Raw genomic sequence first — 26,235 nt, 5'->3', positions numbered from 1 at the left:
TTCACCATCAAGTTCTTCTGTCTTTTCTCTCTCCTGCTGTCATCTTACTAAAGAAGGTTGCCATGGCAATAGCATTACTCTTTCTCTTCATCCTGGTTGTTTTCTGTCTCTCTACACTAAATGTAAACGAAAAAGCAGGAGTATTTTATATTCTAGCCATTTCCTTAGATTTAAGGAAGCTAACATTAGGCTCATTAGCTTTGTTACAGTACATCAGGCACCCACTGTGGCGCGCACACACACACACACACACACACACACACACACTTCACTCCTTCTCTCCTCCTAATCTCCTGATTACTGTGTCTTGTGTGTCTTTCTTTCTCTCTTGTAATTAAGTCCACAGGTTCACTCGTCCAGTGCTGAACATTGTTCCTCACTACTGTGTTCAGATGTCCTGAGTTTACTGTCAGCTGTCTGCTCAGTTTCTCCCTCTGCTGACCCAACGTCTTCTACCATCACTGTTCTATTTTTGTTTGATGTTTCTGGCTTGATGAAAAAATTAGCAGCCAACATTCACTCCTAAGTCAAGCTAGTATGACGTTAGTGTGAGGTATCTAGGAGTAGTAACCAACAATATACTGTAACTTGGCAAGCTTAAGGTTACTAATATTAGCCAGCTACATGTTTAATAAAAACACCTGTGGAGAGAGATCACAGATTTATCTTAATGAATAACCAATAAACCTTTCAGGTCGATTGAATGAATATTAACTTGTTGAGTTCTTTCCTCCAGCACAGCTGTCAGTTCAGCTCATCTCAACATGTGTTGAACACATGATGTAAATCATAATGAGAACAGGGTCTCCCACCCAAAAACACAAGGGAATCGTGTGATTGTAAAAGAGTCCTGTAATGTGTCCAGAACCTCGATGGTTCAGCTTTAAATATTTTAAATACGATTTTAAGGGCTTTTATTTGCAGAGAGATGAAAATGACTGATGTTTACAGTGTTTCCATACATAAACTAGATAAATTCATTCAGTGAAAATCTTACATTAGAACACTTCATTTTACAACACTGTTGTTGGAGTTTCTGAATATATTCATCCTGTAAGACATTTTGCAAAATTTCTGCACTCAGGTGACCAAAAATGCAGCTTGTGGACAAAATGCCAAAGCGCCTAGTTGAAGCAGGATTGTAATAAATACACCTGTACATGTGGACAAGGACTCATCTGTGTCTCCTCTTTACAATGTTATATTTCTCTTCTAGACTTGAATAGCGGCTCATGCATCAGAAATGTAACTCTTTGTCTCCACAGTGTGGTCATTTAATGAAATGCAGTGAGGTTTCAACAGAAAACTATATTTAGAAATATTTAAAGAAGAGAACTTTATAATATAATATAAAAGTGTAAATTTCCTTGCATTGCTTTGCCTGGCAATGTTAGTTTAATACTGTACTATAAGGGAGTTGACACTGACCATTTTAAAATGGCTCTTTATTTACATTCAAAAATAGTCACAGAAACTCACCTGAGAATCTCCAGTTTACAGTGTGAACTCTTCAGTCCAGCACAGAGCTGCTCCACTCCTGAATTCTGCAGGTCATTATTAATCATCTCCAGTTCTCTCAGTGAGTTTTCTGTTTGTAGAACTCATGTGAGAGATTTGCAAGACTCTTCTGTGAGACCACAGCCAGATAGTCTGTAAACGAGTAAATACAGTAAATAATTTAGTTCAGTCAGAGGATGATGAATTAAAAGATCTGAACTGCTAATAAAAATGTAAAGAAGAGCTTGAAAGGTCTGGAACACACTGATACATTTTCAGCCTTTTAATTTTACAAACACAGCAACATTTCAACACTACTGTGTCTTCACCAAGGACAAAATGGACAAAGACATGACAAATAACATTCATTAGCAACCTAAGACAGGTGACCAAATAATGGATGGTTGGTTCACAAGTCAGTGAATGGGAGTTACCATAATCAGAGTCCAAATATCAAAATATCACACCCCTAACACCATAACAGGAAACAGAACAACATAAATCTCATTCAATGTTTCACAAATACAAACACACTAATATACAAACAGAAAATATTGTTGGAAGACATGCAGAGTAGTGAGTATGGAGGAATAAACACTGCAGTATTGATTATGGAGGAATAAACACTGCAGTATTGATTATGTTGGAATGAACATTGCAGTAGTGATTATGGAGGAATAAAACACTGCAGTAGTGATTATGGAGGAATAAACACCACAGTATTGATTATGGTGGAATAATCACTGTAGTTTTTATCATGGAGAAATAAACACTGCAGTAGTGATTATGGAATAATGAACACTGCAGTATTGATTATGTTGGCATGAACACCGCAGTAGTGATTTTAGAGGAATAAATCACTGTAGTATTTATTATGGAGGAATAAACACTGCAATGGTGATTATTGGAGGAATGAACATTGCAGTAGTGATTATGGAGGAATTAACACCACAGTATTGATTATTTTTGGAATAATCACTGTAGTATTTATTATGGAGAAATAAACACTGCAGTATTGACTATGAAATAATGAACAGTGCAGTAGTGATTATGGAGGAATGAACATTGCAGTAGTGAATATTAGTGTATGAACACTGCAGTACTAATGATGGTGGGATGAACATTGCATTAGTGATTATGGAGGAATGGACAGAATGCAGAGAGCAGAATCTTTTACTAGTGTTTACATTCCTGTGCTGACACTGAGTCACTGATCATGAAACATTCTCCTCTGCCTTTGCTTTTCCCAGTGAGGTCCTGAGTTCTGTCTGTGTGGTGCATCGAGAATCCTGGAGGCTCAATAGCTGAGTCAGGGACCCCATCAGTCAGTCAGGTGTGTGTGAGGCAGACCCCATCAGTCAGTCAGGTGCGTGTGAGGCAGACCCCATCAGTCAGTCAGGTGCGTGTGAGGCAGAACCCATCAGTCAGTTAAGTGCGTGTGAGGCAGAACCCATCAGTCAGTTAAGTGCGTGTGAGGCAGAACCCATCAGTCAGTTAAGTGCGTGTGAGGCAGAACCCATCAGTCAGTTAAGTGCGTGTGAGGCAGAACCCATCAGTCAGTTAAGTGCGTGTGAGGCAGAACCCATCAGTCAGTTAAGTGCGTGTGAGGCAGAACCCATCAGTCAGTTAAGTGCGTGTGAGGCAGAACCCATCAGTCAGTTAAGTGCGTGAGGCAGAACCCATCAGTCAGTTAAGTGCGTGAGGCAGAACCCATCAGTCAGTTAAGTGCGTGAGGCAGAACCCATCAGTCAGTTAAGTGCGTGAGGCAGAACCCATCAGTCAGTTAAGTGCGTGAGGCTGAACCCATCAGTCAGTTAAGTGCGTGAGGCTGAACCCATCAGTCAGTTAAGTGCGTGAGGCTGAACCCATCAGTCAGTTAAGTGCGTGAGGCTGAACCCATCAGTCAGTTAAGTGCGTGAGGCTGAACCCATCAGTCAGTTAAGTGCGTGAGGCTGAACCCATCAGTCAGTTAAGTGCGTGAGGCTGAACCCATCAGTCAGTTAAGTGCGTGAGGCTGAACCCATCAGTCAGTTAAGTGCGTGAGGCTATCTCATGTCTGCTGTTGACATGAAATGTGTCCCTGGAGTTTGTCCTCCATGGACTGTATGTGTACAGTAAAATAATGGGGAGAAGAGGACAGTTCACATGTTTCAGTTAGATCAGAATTGACTCACTTCTCCTGCACTGCTTGTGTGAGGACTCAAGGACATCTGACTTTTTGTACAAAAGAACTGATATGGTCAGTAGTAACAGCATTAGCTTCTGGGAGACTCACTGCATGTTACATTGATCACACAGAGCTGTGAACGTCACTGCATGCTACACTGATCACACAGAGCTGTGAACGTCACTGCATGCTACACTGATCACACAGAGCTGTGAACGTTACTGCATGCTACACTCATCATTTTACATTTATGGCATTTAGCTGACGATTTTATCCAAAGCATCTTATAATTATGACTGAGTACAACTTGAGCAATTGAGGGTTAAGGGTCTTGCTCAGGGGCCCAACAGTGGCAACTCGGCAGTGGTGGGGCTTGAACCAGCAACCTTCTAATTAAATGTCAAGTACCTCAATCACACAGAGCTGAAGGTATAGTACTGGAATCAGTTGCTGTTAATGATGTTAGTTTATTTTGACTTAAACCTATTTACAACTAGATTATGACAAATTGCCTTGGTAAAATATTTAAACAATGAAAATGTTTCAGATGAAGTCATATTAACACCTACACCTTTCTAATGTGCCCAATCACCATCATCGGCTCTAAAGAAAACCTGTGATAAAGTTTGAAAACTGCCATCAGTGTGAAATATATATATGTGTGTGTGTGTGTGTGTGCATGTGTATACATTGGTCATGCTCATCCTTGTGCACTTTTCTCTGTATTGGTCAGTAGTGGTTGAACTGTAATGTTGATCTGAAAGCTGAACTGATAGTTCATATTTGAACCCTTTTGTATGTTACACTGTGTGGTGTGTGTGCATGCATGTGTGTGTGTGTGTGTGTATGTGTGTGTGTGTACACACTGATAGTTCATACCTGAACACTTCTATATATTACACTGCAGCACATTTTCTGTCTGTTTTACTAAGAGTGTGAACTATAAACACTGTTGGCCACTGTTTTAAAGGTAGAACCATTCTCAACTCACAGACACACAACTATCCATGACATCAAATATCATTTAACCATCATTAATACATTTAGACTAATGAATCACTAGACTGTATTGAATCACTGGACAGTGTTACTACATTCCAATGTTCCACAACTTTATGGTTTAACTTAAGCACCTGGTGTTGGAGCCTTCAATCACCTACATGTACTTTAATGTAGGATCTCTCTATCCATCTCTCTCTCTAATGTTCTCTCTCACTCTCCTTTTCATTTTTCACAGAAGACCTTCTGAGTCAAGAACATCCAATGCTACACCCACTGTTCATCTCTAAATGAAAATACTCACATGGCTTTTCTGGATACTTTGACCAATGGCAGCAGTCTCAGCAGACATTCCTCTGATGGGTCATATTTCCTCAGGTCAAACTCATCCAGCTCCTCTTCAGAGTTCAGCAACACAAACACCAGAGCTGACCACTGAGCAGGAGACAGTTTGGCTCCATGGAGATGACGGTCACCTCCTCTGCTCAGGTATGTTTGGACTTCCTGCACTAGAGAATGATCATTCAGTTCATTCAGACAGTGGAAGAGATTGATGGATTTCTCTGTAGAGGGACTGTCACTGATCTTCTGCTTGATGTACTTGATTGTTTCCTCTTTGCTGTGAGAGCTGCTTCCTCTCTGTGTCAGTAGGCCTCGTAAGAGAGTCTGATTGGACTCCAGTGAGAGACCCAGAAGGAAGCAGAGAAAAAGGTCTAGGTGTCCATTTTGACTCTGTAAGGCCTTGTCCACTGCACTGTTGAGGAAGACAGACATTGGGGTTTTGACCATTTCAGGGTGTTGCTGGGCCACTGCACTGTTGAGGAAGACAGACATTGGGGTTTTGACCATTTCAGGGTGTTGCTGGGCCACTGCAATGTTGAGGAAGACAGACATTGGGGTTTTGACCATTTCAGGGTTTTGCTGTTGCAGCACATTGGTGTTGGTGGAGATGAAAGAAATAAGCACATATACAGCAGCCAGAAACTCCTGAACACTCAGATGTACAAAGCTGAACACCTTCCCCAGCTGTAGCTCAAACTCCTCTCTGAAGATCTGAGTGCACATTCCTGAATACACTGTCATTTCTCTGACATCTATGCCACTGTTTCTCAGGTCTTCCTCATAGAAGATCAGGTTGCCTTTTTCTAGCTGTTGGAACGCCAGTTTTCCCAGTGCCAAAACATGTTTTCTCATGTGACGTGGGTGAGTGGGACCTTTTTGTTCTTTCATACTTCGTCCATACTTTTGATCCTTGTGTCTGAGCTGAAAGATCAGGAAGTGTGTGAACATCTGAGTCAGAGTCTTGGGGATCTCTGCTTCACCCAACATTCTCTCTAAAACAGTGGCTGCAATCCAACAGAAGACTGGAATGTGGCACATGATGTAGAGGCTTTTTGATGACTTCATGTGTGTGATGATTCTATTGGCCAGGCTCTGATCACTGATTCTCTTCCTGAAATATTCCTCTTTCTGTGGTTCACTGAACCCTCTTACCTCTGTTACCTGGTCAACACACTCAGGAGGGATCTGATTGGCTGCTGCTGATCGAGAGGTTATCCAAAGGAGAGCAGAGGGAAGCAGATTCCCCTTGATGAGGTTTGTCAGCAGCACATCCACTGAGGTTGACTCTGTTACATCCCACAATCTCTCATTGTTCTGGAAAGCTAGAGGAAGTCTACACTCATCCAGACCATCAAAGATGAACAGAATTTTGTAGTTTGTATAATGTTTAGGTTTTAATTCACATGTTTCTGGGAAAAAGCGATGAAGAAGCTCCACCAGACTAAACTTTTTCTCCTTCATCAAATTCAGCTCCCTAAAAGGAAGTGGGAATATAAAGAGTACATCCTGATTTACGTTTCCTTCAGACCAGTCCAGTATGAACTTCTGCACAGAGACTGTTTTGCCAATTCCAGCCACTCCTTTAGTCAGCACAGTTCTGATGGCTTTGTCTTGTCCTGGTAAGGGTCTAAAGATGTCACTGCATTTGATGGGTGTCTCCTGTGTTGCTGGTCTCCTGGATGCTGTCTCAATCTGTCTCACCTCATGCTCATTATTGACCTCTCCACTCCCTCCCTCAGTGATGTAGAGCTCTGTGTAGATCTCATTCAGAAGTGCTGTGGTTCCCTGCTGTGAGATTCCTTCATGAATCTTCTGGCATTTTTCCCTCAGTTTGGATTTGAGCTTTCTGTGGCAAGCAGGGGCCAGTACTGATAAAAGAGGAAGACAACAGAACACATGCTAATCTCTTTTAGATTCAGATTCATTCATAAAAGACTAATTACAGGAGTTACAGGAAAAGAGATAAACAGATTGTTATAAATAGATTGTTTATTCCTGCTAGATTGGGCATGAAACCTCCAGTGGTAAATCTTAGTTGAACTGTAATGTTGGTCAGAAAGCTGAACTGATAGTTCATATTTGAACCCTTTTGTATGTTACGCTGTGTGGTGTGGTGTGTGTGTGTGTGTGTGTGTACGTGTGTACACACTGATGGTTCATACTTGAACTCTTCTATATGTTACACTGCAGCACATTTTCTCTGGCTGTTTTACTAAGAGTGTGAACTATAAGCACTGTTGGCCACTGTTTTAAAGGTAGGACCATTCTCAACACACAGACACACAACTACCCATGACATCATTAATCATCATTAATACATTTAAACTAATTAATCACTGGACAGTGTTACTACATTCCAGTGTTCCACAACTTTATGGTTTAACTTAAGCACCTGGTGTTGGAGCCTACATGTGCTTTAATGTAGGATCTCCACACACACACAATGGTAACCATCACCTGACTGAGGAGATCTACAACCCAGACTGGACAAGGGGGGGGGGGAAACCTGTGATCTGTGAGATAGGACCTGTGTTCTAATGTGATCTGTGAGATAGGACCTGTGTTCTAATGTGATCTGTGAGATAGGATCTGTGTTCTAATGTGATCTGTGAGATAGGATCTGTGTTCTAATGTGATCTGTTAGATAGTTACCTGTGTTCCAATCTCAGTTACAAAGAATAAAGTGACACTTTCATTTTTTTTCAATAAAAGCACCTGCTAAATGTAATAATGTCATGACCCATGAGCTCTTACTGGTCAGAAGTGTGTTAGCGAGGTCTGTCCGGTTCATCTTCCTCAGGACGTGCAGTGTGATCTCCAGCGCCCCCTCTCTGACACTGCTCTGATCCTCCTCATCCTCCCCCTGTCTCTCAGTGCATGCTGGGTAATCTGAGCTCAGTAGATTCTTAAATCTCTTCAGCTCATTCTTCACCAGAGAGATGATTTTGTCCTCCAGCTCCTAAATAAACAGTATCAGTAAAACTAGTGTTATATACAGATCTTTTTAACACAGGATAATCAATTAAACATGAGAGAGGACTAAACTGAGGGGGATTGGGTGGTCATGTGGACATTATGGTTTATAAAAGAACATAAGCATCACATTAACTGAGCTGTATCTTAAGGTTTAAATATTAGTTCATTTTATAAAGCTATAATAATAGTTTGTGAAGTTTGAGTTTTGTTCATTATCAGTTAAATTACAAAAAGCCATTAAAGTAAAGCATGAACCAGTAAACCGCAGTCTCATCATGATCTGTGATCTAAACACACTCTAATGATAAAGACCCTTCCCCCTCTCTCACACACACACACACACACACACACACACACACACACACACACACACACACACACACACACACACACACACACACACACACACACACACACTCACACTCACACTCACACACACACACACACCTTGAACACTGACTCCAGCTTTTCTTTAGAAATGTTTACAGGCTTCTTCTGGTCACTGTGGACAAACAAAACAAAGACTTTAATGGATAATCTACAGTTTATAAACATGAATCCAAGTGAAATTCATGGTTGTGTACATGATGCTGATGATGATGTGATACATGGCTTCAACCCAAACACTGTACTGACAGTAGAGCAGAATAACCAGAGAAGCTGCCCCTGGCCCTCACTCTGGTGATGTAGAATAATGTTTATGTGAATGGTGCTTCACCAGATACTGGGAAATGAACACAAGAAAATGAACACTGGAACATAAACAATTATATGCACCCCATCCACACAGAGGGCAACAGAACAGAGAGAGAGAGAGAGAGAGAGGTGTAACAGAGCGGCTGTGGGGCAGCAGGCAGGATAATCAGGGGTGAAGCCTGACAGGCTGTGGACACTATCCGAACTATCAGATACTGACCAAGAACCAGGGTGAAGGTTAATAAAGAAAGCTGTTAATCTAACAGTTCTGTGTGTGTGTGTGTGTGTGTGTGTGTGTGTGTGTGTGTGTGAGTGTGTGTGTGTGTGTGTGTGTGATATTATTCTACTTTCCAAAGATTGGCTGTATTGTATTTATATTCTGTGTCCCAAACCTGTTAGGTAATACTCAGTGTTAATGCTGGAATCCTTCTCTCTAACAGATGAGTAAAGTGTTTTCTCTGGTCTAGATGGTGGTGTGATTCTGGAGAGTTTTGTCCATCCTGTGACTGAGGGAGATCCTCTGACTCTACACTGTTTACTTCACCCCACTATCACATCACACCTCACAGCTGATTTATATAAAGATGGATCACTCATCCAGACCCAGACTGCAGGAGAAATGACCATCCGTACTGTCTCAAAGTCAGATGAGGGTGTCTACTACTGTAAACACCCAGAGAGAGGAGTCACCACACAGCTGAGTCTCAGAGGTCAGAAAACAGTGAATTTAAATGTTTCTTAACAACCAATTTAAAAGAGGGAACAGATCAAACATGTAACAAATCATTTTGTGATTCATGTGCTTTGTTCAGTTCCCATGAGTTCAGCTGGTGATTCCTCCTCTCTTGGCCTGGTTGGTTTGGCTGTGGGACTGAGTTTGGTCCTGTTCCTCATCTTACTGACCCTGCTGTGGTGCTACAAAACCAACACAGGTCTGAGATCAGCTGCAGATCATTTATGAATACTTTAAATGTTGTGTTCGTATGATACACAACATGAAACCTGTTTACAATATTAAACACGTTTCGTTTATTTCCATGTTGCCCTGGTGCAGAATCTCTGTGCCGCTGTATTGGGAATCAGTCACACATCAATCAGACATCAGATCAGACCCAGAGAGAGTCAGGAAGTGAGGGGTGTCAGTCACACCACTGCACACTGCTCAGACCATGAACCACTAACAACATTCCTTATTAACAAGTAAAGCTTTAACTTCTCTAAGCCAATTTAACTCATCTTTTCATCATCTCTCATCTTTCCATTTTTGTGATTTGTTCCATACTGTGTCCAATAATCTTTCAGTTTGGTAGTTACGATTTATTTTTCTTTTAAAGCCAAAAACTGCCCACATATATGACAGATGTTAGGGTTTCTAAAGATCAAATAATTCTTTAAAAACATTTTTTGACTTCTTCTTTTGTGATGGTTTTGAACAGTAGGAGATGGGAAATGATTCTTGCAGATTGTGTCAGGGAGGACTGTACCATCTTTGTGGTTAGAAAGGTGAAGGAATGTTCCTTCGCTCTGTCATTGTGTGGTATGGCTGGGGGTCTCCAGTACCACAGACTCCACAATAAAGTTAAATGCCTGGCTGGAGTTAACTGATATGGGATACTAGCTAAATTTCCCCTTTCTGCAATGTCTCTATTACCCCAGTCTGTCTGTGTCCTGTGTGGTTCTTTATTGCCCCAGTCTGTCTGTGTCCTGTGTGGTTCTTTATTGTCCCAGTCTGTCTGTGTCCCGTGTGGTTCTTTATTGCCCCAGTCGGTCTGTGTCCCGTGTGGTTCTTTATTGCCCCAGTCGGTCTGTGTCCCGTGTGGTTCTTTATTGCCCCAGTCGGTCTGTGTCCCGTGTGGTTCTTTATTGCCCCAGTCGGTCTGTGTCCCGTGTGGTTCTTTATTGCCCCAGTCGGTCTGTGTCCTGTGTGGTTCTTTATTGCCCCAGTCGGTCTGCGTCCTGTGTGGTTCTTTATTACCCCGGTCGGTCTGCGTCTTGTGCAGCTCTTTATTACCCCAGTCTGTCTGTGTCCTGTGTGGTTCTTTATTACCCCAGTCGGTCTAATAAATGTCTTCAGCAATTGTATACTGACGTCTCATCCACCTGCATGTCACACAGTTTCTAAAACTAATAACACCAGAACCACCATTATTACTTTATTATAGCATCACTATCACAGAACTGGACTGTTACACCATTACTAATGATACCAGAACCACCATTATTGTTTTATTATAGTGTCACTATCACAGAACTGGACTGTCCCACCTGTTCAGGTAAGCAGGACCTCCTAGATGGACCCAAACACATATGAGGTGGAACAGGGACAACTGAACAGGAAACTACACAACTGAGAGGATTTGAACTGAAGGAGTGGGTGAGCAAGACCACACTGTTCTACCCCCTACACTACTGGGAAGAAGGAGTGAAGGGAAATGAAAACAGAACAAAAGACACACAACTGTAAGACAGACAACAAACACACAGCGACACCTCCTGCTACAGGACATTTCTCCTCCTAATGAACAACTGATGGAGAGGGACTCTCCCCAGAAGAAACAAGATGACAGACATGAGGGAAGACCCTCCCTCACAGAACAGGCAAGATGACAAGAGACACTTCTTGGGAAATTTCCACTTAAAAAAATACCAATTATAAAATCCCACATGCCAAGGCTTCATAGAGTCCTTAGTGAAGTAGTTATATAGGGGTGGGGCACCTGTGGGAGATCAGACTAATGAGCACTGATTAACTCCCAGCTCATGGCCTCCCTCTGGTGGCAGCTTGCTGGCATTGCGAGCCTCACATTACAAGTAAGAGAGAGTGGGAGAATGTGTGTGTGGGTAGATGATGCTGAATCTCTTTTTCCTAAAACTAAAACACACCTGCGGTGAACCCCTAATTAGTTTGACCTGCAGAATGGTGATATTGTTTACTGGGGTAATATTGTTGTGTTATTGGGGGAACTTCACTCCCACACTGGGAGGAGCACATCCAGCCCACTTATGAAAGAATCTGAATGTGTAATGTGTCACTCACCGTAGGACTGAGGTCACAGGTCCACTGCTGAATACAAGAGGCTCATCCATGGACACATCACTCTTCATAGACACACAGCTGGGTGCTGGATTTGCTGCTCTCTCACTCCCCCTCCTGATGATATTGAATAGTGAAAATAAATCACATTAGAGAACAACCAATTACACCCACAACATTCTTACTTTCAACTCCATCTGGTACCTGCACTCACTGTACACTTGATTAGAATCACCTGTCCTTCAGCAACTACACACACACCTGTCCTTCAGCAACACAAACATACCACGTGCACACACCCACACACCACACCTGTCCTTCAGCAACTACACAAACATACCACACACACACACACCTGTCCTTCAGCAAGTACACAAACATAACACACACACACACACACCACACCTGTCCTTCAGCAAGACAAACGAACCACACAGACCCACACACAAACCACACCTGTCCTTCAGCAACATTACATCTGTCCTTCAATAACACACAAACACCTGTCCTTCAGCAAGACAAACGGACCACCCACCCACCCACACACACACACACACACATCCTTCAGCAACACAAACGAACCACACACACACACACACACACACACCACACCTGTCCTTCAGCAACTACAAAAACATACCACACACACACACACACACCTTATAGCTCCACCTGGTACCTGCGCTCACTGTACACTTGATTAGAATCACCTGTCATTCAGCAACTACATACACACCTGTCCTTCAGCAACACAAACATACCACGCGCACACACACACACACCCACACCCACATACCACACCTGTCCTTCAGCAACTACACAAACATACCACACACACACACACACCTGTCCTTCAGCAAGGACACAAACATACCACACACACACAGACACACACACCACACCTGTCCTTCAGCAAGACAAACGAACCACCCACCCACACACACACACACACACACACACACACAAACAGAAACTAGAACAGCACTGATAGTAGAACTTGGTTTAAATATGTAGAGGAAGTGGCAACAGATGAAGGGGAGAATAACTAGAACTTCTAACTAATAAGTGGGAGATGGAGAGCAGGGGAATGGCTGAGGATGACTGACAGGGATTAGTGTGTGTGTGTGTGTGTGTGTGTGTGTGTGTGTGTGTGTGTGTATTCCTGGCTGGGTAGCGAAGAAAACCCCCAGATGGGATGAGTTTAAGGGTGAGAAAACCCTCAGCCACTTATGATGAAAAAACAAAGTGACTTGTCTGGTCCAAGGATCAAACCAGCGTCTGCACTAGTGTGGTGATGCAGCTCTAACCACTACGTGTGTGTGTGGTAGACTCAGGACACTGTTTCTCTCCCCAAACACAGCAAGAAATGAACTCAGAACAAAAGACAAACAAGTAGTTATAGTAGTTAGTAGTTAGAAGTAGTTATATAGGGGCACCTGTGGGAGATCAGACCAATGAGCACTGATTAACTCCCAGCTCATGGCCTCCCTCTGGTGGCAGCTTGCTGGCATTGCGAGCCTCAAATTACAAGTAAGAGAGAGTTGGAGAATGTGTGTGTGGGTAGATGATGCTGAATCTCTTTCTCCTTTTCTCCTAAAACTAAAACACACCTGTGGTGAACCCCCTTATTAGTTTGACCTGTAGAATGGTGATATTGTTTACTGGGGTATTAGTGTTGTAATATTGGGGGGAACATCACTCCCTCACACACTGGGAGGAACACATCCACCCCACTTATGAAAGAATCTGAGTGTGTAATGTGTCACTCACTGTAGGACTGAGGGCACAGGTCCACTGCTGAATACAAGAGGAGGCTCCATGGATGCATCACTCTTCATAGACACACAGCTGGGTGCTGGATTTGCTGCTCTCTCACTCCCCCTCCTGATGATATTGAATAGTGAAAATAAATAAAATAAATCACATTAGAAAACAACCAATTACACCCACTGCACCCCTGCACTCACTGGACATTTGATTAGAATCACCTGTCCATCAGCAACTACACAAACATACCACACACACACACACACACACACACACACACTCTCACACCACAGACAACGAGTCAAATATAAACCCAGGTTGTGTCTGTAATGGTCCACTCACTCACTCACTCACTCACATTTCCCCACACAGACAGGTCTATATAGAACACTACGTAGGGTACGTTAGTAATACAACAGACAGAATCTATCAACACTAGTCTGTGATGGAAATATAAAACTGTGACCTCACAGAAACTATCTGGAACATAAAGTGCTGCAATCACAACACATTGAAGTAAGACACTTTAGTGAGCAAACAGTGGTAGAGGTCCTGTCAACATGTCTGTTATATGCCCTTAATCAGTGTACATCAGTTGTTCACTACATTTACAGTACACTATAGGTGTGGTATCTTTGTCCTTAATCAGTGTACATCAGTAGTTCACTACATTTACAGTACACTATAGGTGTGGTATCTTTGTCCTTAATCAGTGTACATCAGTAGTTCACTACATTTACAGTACACTATAGGTGTGGTATCTTTGCCCTTAATCAGTGTACATCAGTAGTTCACTACATTTACAGTACACTATAGGTGGTGGTATCTTTGTCCTTAATCAGTGTACATCAGTAGTTCACTACATTTACAGTACACTATAGGTGGTGGTATCTTTGTCCTTAATCAGTGTACATCAGCTGTTCACTACATTTACAGTACACTATAGGTGGTGGTATCTTTGTCCTTAATCAGTGTACATCAGTAGTTCACTACATTTACAGTACACTATAGGTGTGGTATCTTTGTCCTTAATCAGTGGACATCTGCTGTTCACTACATTTTGTAACATTGAGTTGTAAGGAGGCGGACGCATGTGCGGAGAAGAGCAAGATTTATTAGGGGCAAATCCAAAATCATAGTCGTTAGTGTAGTCCAGGGTCATATTACCAACATGATCAATCAAAACACACAAAAGCAAACAGGGGAAACTCAGGGCTAAGAAACACGAAGGCTAGGACACGTGGAGTACAAACTTACGGGGATACAGAGATGAGCTCTCAAAAACATTCAGACATTAAACCAGTCAAACACAATGAACCTAACACACGCATTCAAATAAACACAACCATTAAAATAAACAATATATAACCAAGACCAAGGCAACAAGAGAGGGTTTAAATGTATGAACTAAACGAGGGACAGGTGTGGAAAATCAAACAAGGGGCCGAGAAAACGAAACTACAGAATAGAACTAAAACACACAAGATGGAAAACACGGAACAGGGAAGCTGGGAGGGACTGATCATGACACATTTACAGTACACTACAGGTGGTGGAGGGAAAGTGAGGCTTTGTGAAATATTGAGATGTTCGAAGCAGTTGTGTCGAAAATAGTTTCAAGGTTTCAAAAGTGTAGTAGACTACTGTAGGGAACTGGGATGACTGGCATAGGTTGGCTTTATACTGTGTTCAACCTGGTGTGTTGGCCAGACCACTTAAAGCCATACTGAGATCAAAGGTGTAATAACAGGCATGAACTTTGATGTTACAGAACTGTGAAGTAGAGAATAGGTTACCCAATATTATATGTTGTGAGATCAAATGTGTCATCAATCTTTGGTCAAAGACACAAATACAGATATTACTTTAAATATCAGTGTTGTTTGTAAATGACAATATGCACAATACACAAAAAAGGCTTTTACAGTCGATTGAAATGGCTATACTACGATCAATATAACTGATACTTGGGAGCCATCTAGCGGCAAATCTCTGGAACTGACTCAATAAAGAAATGCAATGGCCATGACTAACATTGAAATCACTGATTCAACCTCCCAAACTCAAGAACTAATAGACAAAGGAAGTACAGCTGATATGAAACACAGTATTACCAGAGGATAAATACACTAAAACATGAAAGTGAAACTAAACCTATACAGAAAGGCACAGGGAGTAACATGCCTGCTTGTTAGTAATTGTCAACTAACATTGTTTTTTCATCACAGAATATCAATATAAAAAGAAGATGCCTGACTTACATTTTATCAGTAACACAGAGTCTCTGGGTTTAACACAAACAGAGTTTTACTGTGTGGGAAACACTCAGCATCTTTAGCCAATGACGCAGAGTTTAACTGGATAATCGAACAATATCTTCAGCCAATGACACAAAGTTTAACTGGATAATCAACCAGTATTTTTAACCAATGACATAACGTTTAACTAGATAAGTATATTATAAGGAACAACAAAAGCAAATAATATTCACTCAATTCTTCCAACACTTATGGGCCTTTTGAATAGAAACATTCTGACATGATCTCTGCAGTGACCACTTTTGCATCTTGATAATTCTATTCTGTGAAACAACAATGTCTAAACTACTTTGCTTAGATATTATTCTGATGGGTTATACCAGGTTATTGATACATATGATCAATAAATATTTAAAAGAAACTACCATACAACAACCTGCTTCTGTTGTGTTCTGTGAGGCATTTCAAATTCTTGGCATTTCAGTTTCATGTGTAAGACATGACATTTAGAAAGATAATCTAATAACAAAATGCCAGTATGTTTACTGGGATAAATAACCACATGGATTCTGTGGGTTTACATGAACTCTGTAGAATTCTGTGGCTTTGCATGAACTTTGTTGGGTTCTGTGGGTTCACATGAACTCTGTAGTATATGAAGTGCAGACCGATTTAATGAATTGTCTGCATGGAACAGGTTTCATAGTAAAATAAAGGAACAATATCTCAAAATGATATATTTATATTATAACATTTTTGTTGTTCTGCTGTTTGGGGGGCTTCTTCTCTTCCCAAATTACCTCCTCAGATTCATTCACATAGAACACATGTTGCTGGCATGCACAAGTGTTTTTACCATTATATAAACGTGTGGCTATACAGCACATCACTCCTGTCAGTAAACCAGAGGATCTTTCTCTACATACACTTTCTATATATTAATGTCACTATATCTATCCAACTACTGCTCACTGGATGTCTCTCACTAGCCTATCAGTCAATATGTCCTATCAATAACCTTCTATCTAGACAACACTGAATCTGTCCGTCTCTCAAATTCTCTATTCTCACAAAACTCTCAAAGTTGGGGTGTGTTTTCTTGACTTATAAGCATTCATAGAGTTTGTGACTGAGACAGATGTGTGATCAGGTTTGTTTCAGACACTGTCAGTCAAAGACAGGAGCTGCAGGCTCTGTATGACACCTCTAGAAACACAAGCTTCGTTTAGCCGTGGTCACGTGACATGGCCGTTTTGAGCCACACTTCAGATCAGTGTTTCAAAACGCTGCGCTTCAGAAACTTGAAACAAGCGTAGAAACGTCAGTATTGACCGTCCGATCCCAAACTATAGTTAATAATACAGATAATTAACTATACAGGGAACCTGAACTGTCCACTGAGGATTTGGACAACACTAAAAAACGGCTGAAACTGAACAGAAAATTAACTATAAAAAACAGACATTACAGCAGCAACTTTGAGTTTAAGCCAGAGGAGTTTCAACTGGGACCATTTGGAAATATCACTGACTAACTAAGACTTGAAATCGAGTTTTACAATAACTAACAATATATATCTGGCCCCTTTAAATTATTTTTAATATAGCTATGCTATCGTACTGGGCGTTAGCCATTTTAGTTGCGTAACTTCACCAGGACTTTAATCTTTACATTTAATCCACCTTTGGGTTGACCTACGAATTAAGCTAAACACAGAACTATGTACTTACAAAACACGTTGTTTAAACTGCACCGACATCGCATTTTTTAAAATAGAATTAACTTGCCGTGTAATATTTTTAAACGGTCGTATCTTCAACCCGCTCAACCTTCAACAACGGCGACTATTCAGAAAATACTTTCGTTTTCTTGAGAAAGGTGAGAGTACAGGAACACCTGTGGGTAAGTGCATGGCGGAGCACATGTCAAACATTTTCGACTGAAGACAATTACACAACCGATTTCTTATAAGAAATTGGCTTATATTTTATTAAGCCAATCAGCAGGCAAAGTTAGCTGTCGATCATTTTGCTGCAGCCAATCATATACTAGTCTACACAGCCAATGGCTTCACTGTCCCTCCTACATGGACTTGTTTTGCAGCTGCGCTGAGAGTAAATCGCCACTATGTCTTCACGCTGAAACACTTCGGAACTTAACAAACCACTTTGTTTGTAGATCTAACTTAAAGATGATCGTAATTTAGATAATCAGCCTCACAATAAGCATGTTGTGCGTATGACAAATAAATAATCTTCTTAATGTCTGAATGCTGGACACGTGTGTGTGTAAAATAATTAATTTGTTTACCTGTATTTGGTAAACCTGTATCAGAAAACTACATGATGTACAGAACACAGCCTAACAGTACAAGAATAGCAGTAAATGTGTATTAGCATTGCAGGTTACATGACAGTTGATAATTTACATTTTATATTAAATCCATTAGAAGAAGGAACCAAACACAGGTTCCTCATCATATGAAAGATGGATTAAAATATTAAGTGAGTTATCTACGAGTACGTTACGAATATGGAAAGCCAAAGTGGTCAAGATTCACCTAAATCGAAACACGTTTTGTTTGTAAAACGGCGAAAAAATCATCATTTTGGACGTTTTATGTCGTACAAAGTACGGCATTATTTTTTCTCTATTTTTATGGTTTTTGCAGCATATTTTACAAGAGAGAAAAATAACACTGTATGTCAGTTTAAAACGCCGTAAAAACCACTGCTTTAAGTGTTCTAAAACAGCTGATTAACCAGTGCTCAAGTTTGTTTATTTTTGGGATTCACATATGTGTTAATTCACTCAATAATTTATTAATTCATGCACTTATTAGCTAACTAGCTAGCTAGAAGTTTAGTAGATTCACTAGTTGTGACCATGGTTAGGTACTTTGGACATTGTACTTTAAATGGGCAATTGGCTAACTGGTTAGCTAACTAGCAACATTTCCTACAGCTGGAAGATGGAGAGGAGAAACTTCATTTTGCTTCATAGATGGACACAGAATGACAGCACTTGACAATCCAGGACCTGGTGTAATTCAATCAAAATTAAAGAGGTAAGGGCCAAATCCATGAAACTGGTAAAACACTAACCAGAAACAACTAGCAAAACAAAGCTCACACAAAGGCAGCTGTAGTTGACCAGTAATGAGTTGTTTCTATCGCTAGACTGAAAGCAAGTTTATCAGGCAGGAATAAATACACATTTGTGTCAAACTTGATGGCTAGCTAGCTATCAGAGGTGCGGGTTAGTAGTGTTGTTATAGCAACTGCTCACTTCAGACTTTTGTTCTGGTTAAAACTGAATGAAAAGGGAAGGGGTTATCGCAACAAACTCAAGAGGGATGCCAAACAGCAGTACTATTGGTCTTGGAGTATGCGCTTTGGTTTGTCTCATTGGATTATCATCTGGTTGGTTAAGGAAGACTCTGAGTTCATTTACTTTTGTCTTAGATTCTGTGAAATTCAAGGCTTGTTGTCTAAACCTAGTTGTTAGTAGGTTGTTAGCTGTAATTACTCACTACAGGTGTAGTTTTGCCATGGCCTTAGGTGTGAATTGAGGGGTGAGCTCAGCACTTATTGAACTAAGTTAAATTAGGATGGTAATCAACATTTTGAGAAGGTTTGGTGGTGCTCTCAATCAGTTAATCTACATCTCACCTACAGGACTTCACAAGCTCAGCTAAGTATCTTCTCATATTATCTCAATCTTTCTCATACATCCACAAATCAAGGATCTGAAATGTGTTTCACAATTCCTGTCCACATATCCCACAGATCTCCTCGACACTATCATAGACGTCGCAATCTCAGCAACCTCACTGACTCTCAATGCTCAGTACCATCATGTATCGTGGTGGTAGGAGAACTCTGGAACTGCCAATCTGCTGTCCAGAAGGCTGACTTCATCTCGGCATTAGCATCCCTCCACTTCCTACATTTCCTGGCTCTAAAAGAAACATGGATCACCCCTGAGAACTCAGCGACTCCTGCTGCCCTGTCCTCTGCCTTTTCATTCACCCATTAATTCACCATTAATTCTCCAAGGTGGCACAGGTTTACTAATGTCTTGAGAGTGGTGTTGCACTCCACTTTCCTTCTCTACTCTTTCCATCTCCTCTTTTGAATTTCATGCCATTACGGTGTCTTTCCCCACCAAACATCTTATTGTCATCTACCACCCTCCAGGTTCCCTAGATCACTTCATTGATGAGCTCGACATCCTTCTGAGTCAATTCCCCATTGAAGGAAATCCACTCATTTTCCTTGGTGACTTCAACCTTCCATCAGACAAGCTGCATTCCTCCTGCATCCTTCCACTGTTGACAGCATTTGACCTCACCCTCAACCACTCTCCTCTGACTCAAAGCGGGCAATGTTCTGGACCTGATCTTCACCCGTACCACCACAACATTGGACATCGCAGTCACCCCCCTCCACCTCTCAGACCATCACTTTCTATCCTTCTCTCTGTCCCTTCCTTCTCTTTCCATCCAGTCCTCTCCAATATGTTCTTCCTCCCTCCATTGCAATCTGCACTCCATAACTCCCTCTTCCCTTACTTCTACTATTTTGTCCATCCTTCCTCACCCTGACTCATTTCTACACTCTCTTCATCAGTGAATCTTCTGTGCCCTCTCTCCTCTAGACCTACTAAGTCCTCCCCACTTGCCCCCTGGCTAACAGAAACACTTCACTGCCACAGGAGAGAACTAAGGACTACAGAAATGTGGTGGTGGCAATCTCACGTAGATTCAGATCTTAGCTCATACAAGTCTCTCCGTTCCAAGTTCTCACTGGAAGTAACATCTGCAATGTCATCCTACTACAGAGAGAAATTCGAATCATCATCTGTTTTTTCTTCTCTCCTTAATCCTCCCCCTCCTTCCTCCTCTCTTACTCCAGAGGATTTTATCACCTTCTTTGAGGAGAAGGTTGCAGCAAACCGCCAGTCCTTTTCCCCTGTTCCCACTCCTCCAACTAATGTGCATTCCCCAACAACCAACTCTCTGACTTCTTTTTCTCCTCTCTCCTCAGATGAAATTCTTCCACTCCTGACTTCCAGCAATTTGACTACATGTCCACTGGATCCAATTCCTTCTGCTCTGTTCCAGACAATTGCAAGAGATCTGCTTCCTTTCATGTCATCATCAACAACTCCTTTATCTTCTGGATACGTGCCTACTGCATTCAAAACCGCCAGGGTGGTACCAATCCTCAGGAAGGCCACACTTGACGGCTCCAGTGTTACCAACTACAGACCAGTATCACTTCTCTCTTTCCTCTCAAAAGCCCTGAACAAGCAATTTATAATCAATTGTCTCTTTTTCTCAACCAGAACCAGCTGCATGATCCCAATCAGTCTGGCTACAAACTGGCAGATTCTACAGAAACGGCCCTCATAGCAGTGACTGAGAAACTTCATTTTGCTAAAGCTGCCAAACTGTCATCTGTTTTGAGTCTTCTAGACCTTTCAGCAGCCTTTGACACAGTGAACAACAACGTTCTTCTCTCTGTTCTCTCCAGGCTTGATTTGACTGGCTCTGCTTGGAGATAGGACTGAAACCATCTGCATGGACGGTCCTATCAGGTGACATGGAGAGTATCCGTGTAGACTCTCCCCTGGTGTTCCACGAGGCTCAGTATTGGGCCCCCTTCTCTAATCTTTGTATACTCATTCTCTTGGTGATGTAATATCTTCTCATGGTTTCTCCTACCACTGCTATGCCAATGATACTCAATTATTTCTTTCTTTTCCACCCTCTGACACACAGGTCTCCAGACGTATCTCAGCATGCTTGACTGACATCGCGTCATGGATGACAGCCCACCACTTGAAGCTCAACCCTAGTAAAACCGAGCTTGTGTTCATCCCAGGTACTCCCACCCCTTAGCATAACCTCACTGTTTTCTTTTGAGAACTCCCTGGTATCACCATCCAAAGCTGCCCGTAGCTTTGGCGTAACTTTGGACAACCACTTGTCGTTCTCAACACATGTTTCTAATCTAACCCAGTTTTGCAGATTCCTCCTTTGTAACATACGAAGGATTTGACCCTTTCTCTCACAGGAAGTTACCCAGGGGCTTGTGCAGTCTCTTGTGATCTCAAAGTTAGACTATTGCAACTCACTACTTGCTGGTCTTCCTCTAAGAGCCGAAGTTCCGAAGTTCACACATGTTACTCCACTGCTGTGCTCCCTTCATTGGCTCCCTGTAGCTGCGCACATCAGATTTAAAACCGTGATGCTTGCCTACAAAGCCAAAAATGGTCCAGCCCCTTCATACATGAGGTCAATGGTCAAAGCCTGATCCATACCTTGAGTACTTCGAACCTCAAGTACGGCTTGGTTTGAAATACCTTGCTTCAGGTCTTGTGGACGATAAGCATCGAGACTATTTTCTGTCCTGGCTCCAAGATGGTGGAATGAACTCCCACTTGCTGTCTGGGCATCAGAGCCCCTTGCAGTCTTCAAACGCAGACTGAAGACCCATCTATATGTAGAATATTTAAAGGATAAGTGACACTGCTCCCATATGGACTGACTAATTTAGTACTTATTGTAGGGCATTATTTATGCTTTTTAACAAACTCTAGCACTTATTGTTTATAGCACTTATCATTGTTTAAGATAGACCTTATGTATTTTGTACTTCTAGGTATCAGCATTCATCCCTGTATTCTAGTTCACTGGTATGTTTGATGCTAACCTACTGTACTGTAGTAGGATATATTCTATGAGTAAACGACAAAGCACGTTTCTAAGAGTGCCTGCTAAATGCCATAAATGTAAATAAACAAAAGTGTTCCAAAATAAATAAAAAAACTACTCATAAACGAACAAATTAAACAAAATAAACACTTGATAAAGCTCCTCCCTGATTTCCCCTGCTCCTCTTTATTAAAACCCATCCACTGCATTCTTAAGACTGCTGAACACATAGGCCACACCTCCAAAACTGAGGCACAAAGGACGAACCCTCAAACGAATCATTTGTTCTGGCCATACATTAAGGGATACGTGGACTTGGCTGCCACAAGGAGCTCAAGCCAGTACTGCCACAGTGTCTGCGTTAGGTCGTCCCAGTGCACACCCGGGATCCTACCCGTCCTCGGTCACATGCCTTCCTCAACTGACCATCGTCACTCACTCATCACTCACAACCAATAATACTGTTATCAACACCAGTGTTCTCGGTTAATTAATTGTGTAATGACTAACTTGGACAATACTCTTGTAATAGAACCATCAGGAGCAGTATTGTTTGGAATAAATGTACAACATAACTCAACAAACATAACACAAACACCCCTCGTTCAGCCAACAGCATATCCAAAACCACATCATTTTTCGAAGTCAATATTGAGGAGGCTTGTAATTGTTCAGCCTTAGCTGACAAATCATCATAGGTGTACTTATTAAATCATTGTTGATTGTAATAAATATAGTTAATCTAGTCAACATTCTTATTAACCCACCAAAACAAGGAAGACTCAAAGCCTGCTTCAGTCTGATTTCTAGACTTAAATTCATCTGGTACTCCCATAGAAACCCAATGACATCTATGCATATTTTATCATCTCAGCTACCTAATACCACAGCACGCTTTTGAATTGGACGAGTTTGAATTCCCTGTGTTTCAATCAATAAATTACTTTAGCACTTTAGCAATATGCCTGAAAGTTGCCAAGAAGTGCTCACTGTCATCATCTGGAGTTAAGGGATGCAGTCTGGGCTCTGAAGCCCAGTGCTACTCTCTGCCCTTCATCACCTCCTATCTGAACACCGACTCCTTCTTCAGCATCATCCTCACTCTGTCCTTGCTGGTCCTCCTGCTGCTGCAGCTGTCAGACCTGCTGCTGAAGGTTCCTCCATCACTGTTCTTGTCCTGAGCTGTCTGCCATCCCCTTGCTTCTCAGTATCATATCCCACCTTTTCAAATGCCAGTATCGCACCAAATAATTACAGCTACTCTTTGTGATTTGCCCAAAAATATTTATGGCAACACTTTGTGAGTAACAGTAACACTTCTGACACCACTTGTAATGGTCTGGTGGAAAAGAACCATGGTTACATTCCAAGTGGATACAAAAGAAAATGTGTTTATTGGCTCCTAGTGCAAAAAAAAAAAAAAAATCAAACAAAAATATTCAAAAAGGAAAATTTAGTATTTACAAGTATTTACACTAAATAACACTTTAGTCTTTGCATGTTAATCACATCACTCAATAAATCACATCAATAAAGTCTGACCAAACAATTCCTGTGTGTGTTAATTTACATGCACACATATATAAATATATACATGCACAGCATATGTGCATCTCTAATACAGAGTCCATAAGAACACACTGTGGTGGAGGGTAGCTCCATCACAGGGTGAAAGGTTTCACTTCACTCTGGCCCCAGAGCTAAAATGCTAACAGCTCCCCTGAGGTGTTCAGCCCATGGCTCAGAGTCAAAAGATAACAACCAGACCTGCTGAACTGGTTTCTGGTAATGAAAACTGCTGTGCGCAAATTCCAAACTGTTATTCAGAACTTGAACTGAAGCCAAATCATCTGAGTGCTCATTATTTGTACCCCTTCAATTTATCTCTCTCTGTGTCTCTCTCACTCTCTGTCCCTCTTGCTCTCTGTTTCCATCTCTCTCTCTGTACCCCTCTAATGTCTCTCTCTCCATCTCTCTATCTGTACCCCTGCTATCTCTCTCTCCATCTCTCTCTCTCACACGGATATGTGACAGCAGCACTACAACATGGTGGATCTCTCTCTGTCTCACACAACACATGTTGATATGAAATGTTTCATTCTTTTCAAGCAGCTAAACTGGTTTCTGGTGATGACAAGTGGTTGTGTCTGAGAACCTAAACAGAAATATGCCCTACTTTGTTGGTGTAGTGACCTGAACTGCTGAATGAACACCTACACTGTTAGTGTAGTGACCCGAAGTGCTAACATTACCCATCCAATGTTATCTAAACACTTGTACAGTGATGTTAACACCCGCAGTGTTAATACACCTCTTAAAGTATTCATGGTGTTTACATATTTGTATTTGTGTCTGTCTTGTGCTTATGGTTGTTTCTCTTGTTTTCTGGATCTGCTTCCATGTTTGTTGCTGAATCTCCTGTTCCCACCATGTCTGTTCCTGTGGAGATGTTGTATAAACAAACACTCACAGGGAGATATGGTAAAAACACACACACACAGAGGAAGATATGGTATAAACACAGACACAGAGGGAGCTTTAGTATAAACACACACAGGGAGATATGGTATAAACACACACACACGGAAGGTGATATGGTATAAACACACAAACAGAGGGAGATATGGTAAACACACACACACAAAAAGGGAGGTATGGTACAAACACACCCACAGAGGGAGATTTAATAATCATAACAAAACAAGGCTTGTTCTTCTAGTCTTGTGATGTAATGGGACTGAAATGTGGTCCTACTGGTTTGATTCCTTCTAAAGAGAAAAAAGGTGCAACCAGATTATTGTTCAGATAGAAACAGAGAGAGTGTGTACAGGTGGACAGGTAAAAACTCAGATTGCCTGTCTCTTGTTCAGTTAATTAATACAGACATCACTGATGTTGCAATTATATTCAAATGTATTATTGAACTACTGAATACATTTGTTCTAAAGTAGAGTCTGAAGTTCTGTAGATCACATAAGCGTTAAACAGTGCCTCTTGAAACTGTCCCATTCATGGTGATGAAGAGTGGTTTGATCATTTATGGAGAGAGTCACAGTGTCAGATAATTCATAGGGCTGGTGAAGAGAGTCACAGTGTCTTTTCTTCATCACAATCCTGCCCATTGTAGCCATCATTCAATAGTTACCACACAGGAATCTGGTTTGTTTCACAGAGTCAAACAGTAGTTGTAGGAACAGCTGACGGGTGTTTTTGGTGCTTGAGAAATGTTATCCAACTTGTTCTGTTTTTTCCTCTTAAATGCTCACTGAGTCGAGATTCGAAGGGTGAAGTTTCAATGACCAAAAAAGATTTGATTCCACTTAGCACAATCAACTATTTATATTTCAGATACATTTCAGTTCAGTTTTGTGCTAATGCTCAAATTATTTTTGGGATGTTAAAGCTGTGCACTGTTTAAATGTGATGACGTGTAAACTGCAACAGAGAGAAAAGTTGAGAGAGAGCTCAAGAAAACTTATACACCTTACAGCAGTTTGATTTGATCAGTTTCTCTTGTGTTGTTTTTAGAATACAATAAACAGACTTGTATCTATTTATTAAGGTCCTTTTCATGATCATTAAACATTGGGGATGTTTTGTCTTCTTGGGGATGTATTTTCTTTTAAGAGTACAATAGTTGGTGGAACAATTGATCCTTAATGGGTATCACGGCTGTGATGATCAGCTCAGCCTCGTCAGGTGCAGTGTTTAACGTTTTTTTCTAGGGACATGTAGAGTTGCTGACCCTTTATCTCACTCCTCACTGTGACGCTTCTAA

General features: G+C 41.4%; 1 long non-coding RNA gene and 1 pseudogene across 2 annotated transcripts in view; one reads left to right on the top strand and one right to left on the bottom strand.

Moving 5' to 3' along the window:
• The window catches only part of LOC145657338 (NLR family CARD domain-containing protein 3-like), a 40,272-nt pseudogene extending 22,480 nt beyond the window's left edge, over positions 1-17,792 (bottom strand). Inside the window, exons 1-7 of the transcript XR_014122982.1 lie at positions 17,524-17,792; positions 13,482-13,595; positions 11,715-11,828; positions 8,429-8,483; positions 7,760-7,964; positions 4,968-6,873; positions 1,480-1,650 (exon numbers count right to left, since the gene is read on the bottom strand). The product of XR_014122982.1 is annotated as an NLR family CARD domain-containing protein 3-like (transcript). The remainder of the gene's footprint in view (positions 1-1,479; positions 1,651-4,967; positions 6,874-7,759; positions 7,965-8,428; positions 8,484-11,714; positions 11,829-13,481; positions 13,596-17,523) is intronic.
• LOC145657423 (uncharacterized) lies at positions 17,538-22,595 on the top strand. Its single transcript, XR_014123061.1, has 4 exons — positions 17,538-17,638; positions 18,701-18,803; positions 21,522-21,624; positions 21,817-22,595. It is a non-coding gene; the product is annotated as an uncharacterized LOC145657423 (long non-coding RNA).
• The last annotated feature ends 3,640 nt before the right edge of the window (positions 22,596-26,235 follow it).

Source organism: Electrophorus electricus, chromosome 1, assembly GCF_041902795.1.
Source record: "Electrophorus electricus isolate QZ-2024a chromosome 1, ASM4190279v1, whole genome shotgun sequence".
In the NCBI taxonomy this organism is placed as follows: Eukaryota; Metazoa; Chordata; class Actinopteri; order Gymnotiformes; family Gymnotidae; genus Electrophorus; species Electrophorus electricus.
Note: the sequence above shows the minus strand (reverse complement) of the source record. Positions and strands in the feature narration are given on the sequence as shown.